General features: G+C 36.2%; 1 pseudogene; it reads left to right on the top strand.

Moving 5' to 3' along the window:
- The first annotated feature begins 495 nt into the window (after positions 1–495).
- On the top strand, positions 496–8,266 carry LOC135217021 (protein lines-like; annotated as a pseudogene).
- Positions 8,267–9,903: the final 1,637 nt, after the last annotated feature.

The following is a 9,903-nucleotide window of genomic DNA, read 5'->3' as shown; positions in this document are numbered from 1 at the left end:
ATTTGGTTTATGGTGTTGGACCTTTCGACAGGATAATTGTCAATAGTTCAGTGCGTGGACAAGCAAGGCATTTTGAGAAATATAATAAATGTATTCCTTATGTTTAATTTGTACAGCTTACTATAAATTTTATTGAATTTAGGGAGCAGATGCATTGTAGGGAGATGGGAAGGCGTGAGAAATCCTAACAATTCCTAAAATTCTGTCCTGATCTAATCAGACCCTACCGTCCTAACCAGGGTGCCATGCACTTACATGGCCAGGGGCTTTTGCCCGACCCCTGGAGCCCTAAGTAACACTGAATATTGCTGTCTCCCTATTCTGTCTACCTGAATTTAGATTTAATACTTGGTGTTTTCATTGCTGCCTGGAAGTTGCAGATCAAGAACATTTCTTCCGAAATCGATTCAGACAGGATGATTTGAAGATTTTTTAAAACTCATTATCATTAATAAATGGCAGGCTTTGGATAATGAATCAGATATGTCCAATGACTAAAGCAAACGGGTATGTACTAGTGAGATTCATTCCAAAGTGGTGTAATGCTATCCCATATTCAAATTGGTCTCACCCATTTAACCTGTGGGTAATTGATGAAGAAGCTTAACACACAATGCCTTATTGACTGTTCCTCTGATTTTCTATGTATTAGGTGCAGATATGAAAGAATTGGGATGATGATTTATGTTTTATCTGCTTAGACTTAGACTTACAGCACCTTTGACATCCATTTCTGGTAAAGATTTTCCCACTCCCTCAGGTATGCTTTATCCTAGCTAAAATGTCAATTTCTGCCGCAATATCTTTGGCAGAGCATTTTATCCCACCTTTTTTCGGGAATACTGGTTCCATGCTGAGGACAAGCATGAACTGAGGACAAGAATATTGCTAGTTTTATCATCACTAAACAATTTTAGTTAACCAGATTTTCTTATTACTGTACCAGGTAATCATTTTGTGTTTAGTAATGTTTCCCATGGATTATTTTTACCCGAAATATTGTTTCATGTTCATGGTATGAGAAACTAAAGATATTTAAATTTTACAGGATCATGGCATCACTTGTCCTGCAGTGAAAGTCCAACACATGGAAATGAAAGTAGCTCCGAAGATGAATGCTGAATGGAAACATCATGACACCCTGCCACTTCCATTCTATGCTTGCAGACACAGAATACTGTCAGCCAGGTGACAGTATTATAGTACTAGCTGAAACCCTGCTACATAATGTTGTGCTATGGAGGATTTCTCAGACGTGTCAGTGCATGTACATGTCCACCCAAGAACTCGAGACAGGCATCGGAATCATGCAGGTGTGAAATGAACAGCATTGTGAATCATGTTAAAATGGTAGAACCCCAGCAGAAAAGGGTGAAATTGCCCCCCTCTGGGGATGACAGTGGGGGCAGCTGCTGCCAAGAAGGGACTTGGAGGTAATCCATGCCTAGTTGATACGAAAGTGTGTCTGTTCCCTGCAGCTTCCCAACATCCTTCACACACACTGCCTGTCTGTAATGACTGCTTTTCATCACACCAAGTGTCACACATGTTACAGCTTCGGGATGAAACACTTTTGTACATTAGTATGCTCGCTCTTCTCTTTGAAGTGTCTCTCAGGCAGCAGAGTCAAGGCGTTTTATGTTCCAGCATCAGTGAGGTGGTTGCAGCGGGGGCAGATAACGAAGGGGCCGTTCTTGACATTCTTTTTGGCTTCGTGGCCTCGGAAGATAAGTACGTGAGCTATTCGTCTTCTCGTGCCCTGTCCTCGCTTTTGCTGATGTTACGTGGCCGTGCCAGTGAAATTGTGTTGGAAAAATTAGTAGACAATCTTGCCATGTCTACCAACCTCATTGAAATGGGTCATTCAATTGAAGTTGTTAGGAGAGTTATCGAGTGGAAAGGTTTAGATGAGCGTCCGTTGGAAGGAACAGAGCCTGCTGACACAGGACAGCCAGGAGATTGTGCAAAGATAACTTTAACCCCAGCTAATTCACAGGGGCTACTGAAGTTGAGTAGTATGTGGCAACTAAAAAGCTTGATTGCAAGTGGTTTCTTTTATAGTGTCTAGATTAATGCAGCTAATTAATGAATTTTCTACTGAAAGAGAACATGTTATTGTATCTTTTTTAACACTTTGGGAATCTTTAATGTCCGTCAAAGCTAATCTTTCTGTGACTGATAGAAAGGAATTTCACTCAGGACTAGAGCGTCTTATGACTCCTCTCACTCGGCGCACACATACAATAGTGTGGCGAAAAGTGCTTGTCCTTTATAATGAGGTCTTGTGTTATGGGAGTACGCTGGCCCTCCAGGACGTATTAGCAGAGGAGCCCTGTAACTTGGCTCACCTCCTCATCCGTGCTGTGAAAGATAGAAGGTTGTTGGAGTGTGTGCCTTGTGGAGGACCAGCAGAACACAGTACATTACCAAACCACAGCTCCAATGCAATGGATATCGGTTTAGGACCAAGTTCCGGAAGTGTTAGTGGAATTGACCAGAGTGAGCGCACTATTTTTCACAAAGTAGTGTTAGTCATTTTGAAAGCAATTGCAGTGACAGTCGAGGAAACGATGCGATTCTTCTTCAGAAAACTCCTCCAGGTCTGGAGGTTCAGGATCAGAGGATGTTGATATGGCCATTATAGAACGTAGTCTAAGGGAAGCGATGCGCAAAGTTGATAGTTTTGTCAAATCAAAACTTCCATTCCACCCTGAGGCTCCAATGGCAGAGTGGATGGTACGACTCTTTGCTGACCAAGATGACTGGTTGGTTGAATCAATGGTGTGTGGATTAGACATCTTCACAGGTCTAGGGATTCACATAGGCAACTGTAAGATGTATACATTTCAAGAAATTATGTACTTTAATTTATTTTCACTATATAGGTAGTGTTGGAATACATAGTGTTTTCCTTTTCAGGAATATTAAAAGTAAATGGGTATGCATTACTTTCCACAGTTAGTTGCATATTGCTTTGTAGAGTTGGATTGGTAAAGCATTTACAGTAATATTTGGAGCAGGAATAGGAATAATTATTTTATGATACATATATAACTTGAGAGAAAAATATATTCGCTAATAATTTGGATGCATGAAATTTTTATTGTTAAGTCTTTAGTTGAACTAGTAATGCTGTAGAGCTTGAGTATTGTTCTAGGTAGTTGTGATGAGACTTGTAGACTTGGTTACTTTACAGTAGTTAGTAATTATTATCAAATATTAAATAGAAATTTTTGTGTGCAGGCAACAGCCCAAACTTCATGCTTGTGTCAATCCGCACACAACCTTCCTGGTCTTTTTAGGGACCATTTATCTGGAACATGACTTTCTTTTAGACCTCTTAGTTTCAAACGAGACGTCGTTCCTTCTCTACCTGCTCCGCTACCTCAAATTTATTCGCCGCAGTTGGCAAGAATTTGCCTCCCACCGTGGCTGCCGATTAGAAGTTATGACTGTCCTGATTTGTTTGTTATGCCATTGATCAGCTTGTGTCAAAAAACCTCTTTCCATATACGTAATATTAGCCCTGTCCCTAATTATTGGAAAGAATTTTATTAGAATTTTTTCATCTTTAGTTTGTTATTCTTCTTACTTAATAATTTATTCGTCTTTGTTGTACAGGTAATTGAAATGGATTTTCTTCAGTCTCTAAGTGAGAAAGAAGTGTTCATTGTTTCTTAGTGTATTGAACTTTGTTGTCAACACATCGCCTCTTGAATTATTTGACAACAGATTTGAGTGAACCAAGTTCTCTACATGCAGAACGTATGAATGTAACAGGTATGCAATTCATTTAAGAGTAAACAAAAGTTACAACCCTAATGAGAAATGTGAAGTACACAAGTTGGTGAAAATTTATGTTATGGATTATATTTCTACATTATAATTACCATGCTGTGATGTTGAATTTTCAGGGTTTTTAAATGAAGAGCAACTGATACTTATGCCTCTAAAATTTTTCAGTTGAGTCAATAGGATCTTTAAAGTTTGAAGGGAAACAGGCTTTTCCTAGATTTGTTTGGATACTTTTTTTCTGGAGATGACGGTCTTCAAGATCAGTCCTTCTATTGTAAATTTGAGTCATGACAAACGGTAGTTAACAAACTTCCAAGTATTGTGGAAAATGCTTGGCAAGTGCCATTAAAGGAATGTCATATACATTCAGAATTTCTCTCATTGCTGTTAGCTTTTTAAGTTTTGTTTAAGGATATCTTGACTAGACAAAGTTCAAGTAATGCTGGGAAAAATTTATCCTTTTCATGAAGATGTCACAGTTATAGTTCTGATAGTTCCACATCACATGCAGTAACTTGGAGCTATTTTGTCTTTGGATATGAAGTAAGGTTTCTCAGAATTGATGTAATTGTTAGTTGTATTTTGTACAAAAGTACATTTTAGTTTCAGTATCTTAAATGAAAGTTATGAAGTGAACCATCTTGAATTGGGCAGATTCAAGTAGAATCTGGATCCCACAGGCTTGTATGATCCCATGAACGTTAATTGTAATTATCACTTCCTGTTTCTTTTTAATTGTAAATTAAAATTTGCTATTGTTCTATTAGATGATTATGGCCATTAATTACTGTACTGGAAAGAGACTACAGATTCACATTTGTAGATTCAGGGCTCACCGAAAGAATTTTGGTCTTGAATGAAAAGCTTAAATTGGAATGCAGTAAAACTGAAAGAAGTTGGACAGGTAAGTGTGAAGAGACCAAACTGAACAAGTGATACAATGAAGGGAACAAAACACCAGGTTTTCAAAGAAAACTTTGTATCCTCTTAAGAATGGCATACAATGTGGTACCCTTTACCTCATGAAAGAGTAAGATAAATTGACTTGCCTTGCTGCAGTCTTTACAAACCCTTGGGGCCCTAAAGTATTATTTTGGTGTTAAATGCTACTAAAGTGCCCTTTTCTAACTAGCTGATAGATTTTTTTGTCTAGTTTATTTGTATGCGAAAGGGAAGGCCGCTAATTATGATAAGATTTTGCAACTTTTCAGAAAGGGATTGTTGATAATATGCCAACTTGACTCCATGAGGTTGATGAAGTGAAGTTTTCAGTTTTGGTATTTTGGTTCTCATTAGAGCTTTTGAATTTTAATTAAAACAAAACAGGCTTGAATTTTGCATATAAGTCAGGTTTTTAAGCTTGTTTAGTTCATTGTTAGGAACTTCAATTGTGGTTATGTCACAAATTTCTGTTTTATGGAATTCCAGCATGAAGTTTTTGATTCAGTTCATTCCATAGAAAGTGTCTTTCTTTTCCAGTAATGTATGTCACACATGCGTAGGTCCTTTCAAGGAATATAGTGGATCTAGGCTGTAATGTAGTAAGCACTACAAAGTTTAACAAGCATTTTGTAAGACCCTACATATTTGTCTTTCTAAATATGTAGTAAACCATATGGGAAATTCTATACAGCAGATGATTTATGACTTGTTGTTGTAATGCCAGTTTGACTAAATCAATCTTTGACAAAATTAGGATGACAGTTTTTACAGCTTGTGATGTCAGTTTCCCTGAGGTACAATACTTTGAGTTATTTCTGTACCTAACTGTTTGCTTTAGACAGTTTTAAAAGTGGATGCTTCATTAGGGTATCAATACTGAAGTATGTAACACACTAAAAAGGTATGTACTTGGATTTGAGATCGGGGAATGAGGGATAAAATAACTGGAGGAAATTTATTCTAATTTGAAGGTAGATTTTGGTTAGAAAAAAGTAGTCAATCTTCGTGTGACATGAGGGATTCTAATAACACTGACATTTATCAGTTCATAAAAATCTGCAGGAGTGATTGGAAATATGTACACAAGATTTTATCCTTAGACTTCCTAATATTTCAGATACAGTATTTTGCTGTGTAGTTATAAAAGTATTGGATTCAGATTTTATTAATGGAAGATAGATCAATTTTATGTTAATTTTTACTTTGTTCTGTTCTCCCTCCACTTCCGTAACCTTTGAGTTATTGCAACCCCACTGGAAAGCCTTGTATTCTGTGTAATAAGCAGGATAAACTCCTAGCACATTCAGACTAGTTTGTTATTGGGAACTTGCATGTTTTGTGGGTGCACTTGGATGGTAATGCAATTGAAAAAAAAAAAAAAAAGTTATAGAATAGTATTAGTAATACAGTACTATAGTACAATAATGAGGGTTTAGGCAGTAAATTTGTTCTGGTACCATTTGTCATTTGGTTGGAAAAGGTTTATTGTACAAGACTTGGTTCTTGTTATGCAGGTCACAAGCTTCAGTGTGCTTTTGGTTGTTTCTTCAGAGAAACCTTTGCATCTTATCATTGACAAAATGCCAAAATGAGCAATAATTGTGCTCATTTGGAGTCTTTCTCCTGTTGAATCCTGATCCTTTTTCTGCAGGACAGTTAAAGATCACTTGGTGCTCTTTCATAGTTGTTAACTGTTAATATGTAAAGCCAGTTTTATCTTTGTAGTCTATAAGTTTTTTTAATGTTAAATTATGATGGAATACACATGTTACTTCATTTGTTAAATTATGATGGAATAAACATGTTACTTCATTTGCACTATTTTTTTATAGAGAAGTCGGCCTACCTTTTTTCAGTGAAATGTATAAATACTCACTTTATTTTTACCATTGCTATCTATATTACCATATATACATTATACATGTGCATCCTTTTCCTTTCATTGTCTCCAGTTTTTCTGTTCAGATTTCCTTAGTTTGCTCTTACATCAAATCATTATCTGCACATTATGTTTTGGTCTTAATTTGTCAATCTTTTTACTAGAGTCTCACTGGAAATTCCTTTTAATGGCTGTGCTTGGATTTTGCAGGAAACCATTCATGGGGATGAATTCATGTTTCTTAAAAGACTAAACACTATCATGACATTTTTTACGTTTGAACATACCCAGGTGAGCATGGAAAATTTGAGCCAATATTACCTTCATAAATTCTGTTTTAAGATTTCTTAGATGGATGGGAAATTTTTTTGGGGGGTGGGGCAGGTTATTCTATCCTGGGAGTAGAAGGGGTATTTTATGGTGTACACAATTTTAGTTTGTTACTCATGTAATTTGAATGTTTTGTATTTTTGTATCGATCATGAAAATTAAAAGGGGTGTATGTATGAGAATGTTGATTATGTCTGTGCCTGATGTTTACCGAGACACACACACTGAACTTGTTTCGAAATGACTGGGAGATTTAGGATGCTCCTCTTTTGTTTTATTATTTTTCATTATTGTGTACCAGTCAGCTGTGTTGGTAACTACTCAGAAACTACAAAAAATGGTTTTGTTTGTATAGTGCGATAATTTTTTTTGTTCTGAAGGCTGTACTTAAATAGGAATGTCATCAACGATTGCGCCAATTTTTTGTCTTTCAAAAAATTCTGTAATTAGATCTATTCTTTTTCAACTTATGGTTTTCTTTTCTGAATCTTTTTCAGTATTTTCATTAATACAGAACGAATATTTTTGTATTTATTTTAGTAACTATTTATTTAGAGAGAATCCAAGCCTCTTTGTAACTTTTATAATCGTCAGGTGTAACACGTCCTGTAGAACTAACTAACTTAAGGCATGTTCTCAGAAAACAAAGCTCTAGTCTGTAGATATGTGCCATGGATTGTAGAAAATTACTGGGTGCATTATTTTGCCTTCTGTCAGTGATTTGTTCATTTTTGGCAATTTCTACAATTGACTAATGAAAAATTTATGCATCACTTCATTTCGGCTGGTGTAACAAAGGAAGGTAAGATTGCAGATTCAACTTGATTACAAAAAAATGCCCCCAGAACTATTATAGTTGCTTTAGTGTCAGTTTCAATGATTGTGCTTACTGGAGTGGTAACAGAAGGGTCTTTAAGGTTGTAGATGCTGTACTATGAAATGTGCAAATTCCATGCAACAATGTAAAGATGATTTTTTTGCAGTGGAGGTTTTCCTGAGATTTGGAGTTTTATCAGTTTTTCGCTGATATGCTTAGTAAACAAGCCTGTAAACTTACCAGATTATTAAAATGATCGACTTTAGGAATTTTTTTTCATGTAAAGAATTTTCATAGTTGTTAATAGAAAAATGCTTGAAGTATAGGATATTTTCACAATGATCTAACTGAAACTACTGTTGCCTTTAAACTTTGTAAGTTTTTTTTACACAAAAAAGTGTACCTTAGGGACAGTGAAATATGTACAATTCTTGCATACTAAAACAATCAAAATGGTTTTTGTACAAGAAGACTACCTCTAATTGGTTTTGTTGCACCATGAGAAAATATCATGCTTTTGTTTTGTAATATTTGATATTGTATAGTCTTTTATAGAATGAAATTTAATAAAAAGAACTTTGGTATGATTTTTTTACTCTAACCCTTGGGAAGATGATCATTATTACCTATTAAATGCTGGAAAATTGTTACGATTACTAATTAGATTAACGAGATGGTGACTCTCACTGCCAGTCTTGTAAGAGAAGAGGATTTAGGTCCTTTATTTGAACAGCTAAAAGAAAGCTAAATAGAAGGAAGCAAAGGAAGACTGATGAAGGTACACAACATATGGCAATTAAAACTGCAGGTAACCATTATTGCTGTCCAAAGTTTGAGTGGCAAAATATGTGCTACTCCTGTCTTTGATCTGATGGAAGCACTAAGGAGCAATATTTGAACAGGAGGATGTTGGAAAAGATGTGTGAATGAACTTGAAAGGTTAAAAAGTGAGTGCAATTTAGGGCAAAACATCGCTGCAAATTTCACCCACTCTTATGCCATATATTAACATTTATTCTTACTTCCTTTCTAAGAACCTCCTGTCCAACCTCTCCACTACTGTGCCTTAGTACAAATGTGTTTTCACATTTTGGGTGACAAATAATGTTTTCTACTGTTTGTAACAAACCATTATAGTTCATAAGGGAGTTGTGTTTGTAGTTGTTTCATGTAAAAGTGTAAGGTCTCGACCCAACAATTCTTCTTCCATTTCAATTATCACAGTTGTCTGCAATATAAATTATCAAAATTTTTGTTGCAAAAATACATTACATATATAGTGACTTAAATACATCATTACATGTAGTTACTTGAAATGTTACTCAATAGTTTTCGTTATCAAGGACTATATCCCACAAGTACTTTTAAACCAAATGCTTTTTATGCTTTTGTAAAAAGTGGCCAGTGTTGAGATGGTTCATTTGCCAAAGAACAGTGTATGTGTCATTAGTGTCAAATTCAGAAACATTAAATGGAAGGATGGGAGAAGACCTGGGATATGCAGATTTTAAGTTTTGGTAGTTGTACAAATATTTCTATTAGGGTCGTCATTTTGGGGCCACCCACTTCCACCCCCATCCTCCCAAGACTGGGTTTGGCCCCAAAGCCTTTGATATAATAATAATGATAACAACAGTGAAATTCACTCCAAAGTTTGTGTGCACAAATTTAAAAAACATTTTTGAGGGTGGTAGCTTGCAGAGCCCCATACCCCCAGATGACAGCTAGGGGGCTCTCTCTGCTTGTTACCCCCTCGTTACCCCACCCATATCATAAGTTCTAAACCTTTGCCACCCACACCCCACACGAAAAATCTTATATGAAACCGCACCCCCCCCCCCTTTCTATTATTCCTCAAGCTATGCTTGCCACCCACACCCCACAAGAAAAATCTGAAATAACCCAACACCCCATTCTCTCTTCTCTCTCTCTCTCTCTCGCCTATTCTCTCTCTCTCTCTCTCTCTCTCTCTCTCTCTCTCTCTCTCTCTCTCTCTCTCTCTCTCTCTCTGTGGATAAGAAACTATCTGAATTGTGAGAAAGATTTTTTCTCTCTCTCTCTCTCTCTCTGTGGATAAGAAACACTATCTGAATCGTGAGAAAGATTTTTCCCTCTCTCTCTCTCAAATATTCCTAAAGAA

This window comes from Macrobrachium nipponense, chromosome 7 (assembly GCF_015104395.2).
Source record: "Macrobrachium nipponense isolate FS-2020 chromosome 7, ASM1510439v2, whole genome shotgun sequence".
NCBI classification, from domain to species: Eukaryota; Metazoa; Arthropoda; class Malacostraca; order Decapoda; family Palaemonidae; genus Macrobrachium; species Macrobrachium nipponense.
The sequence above is the reverse complement of the archived record's forward strand: the minus strand, read 5'-3'. Positions and strand labels throughout refer to the sequence as shown.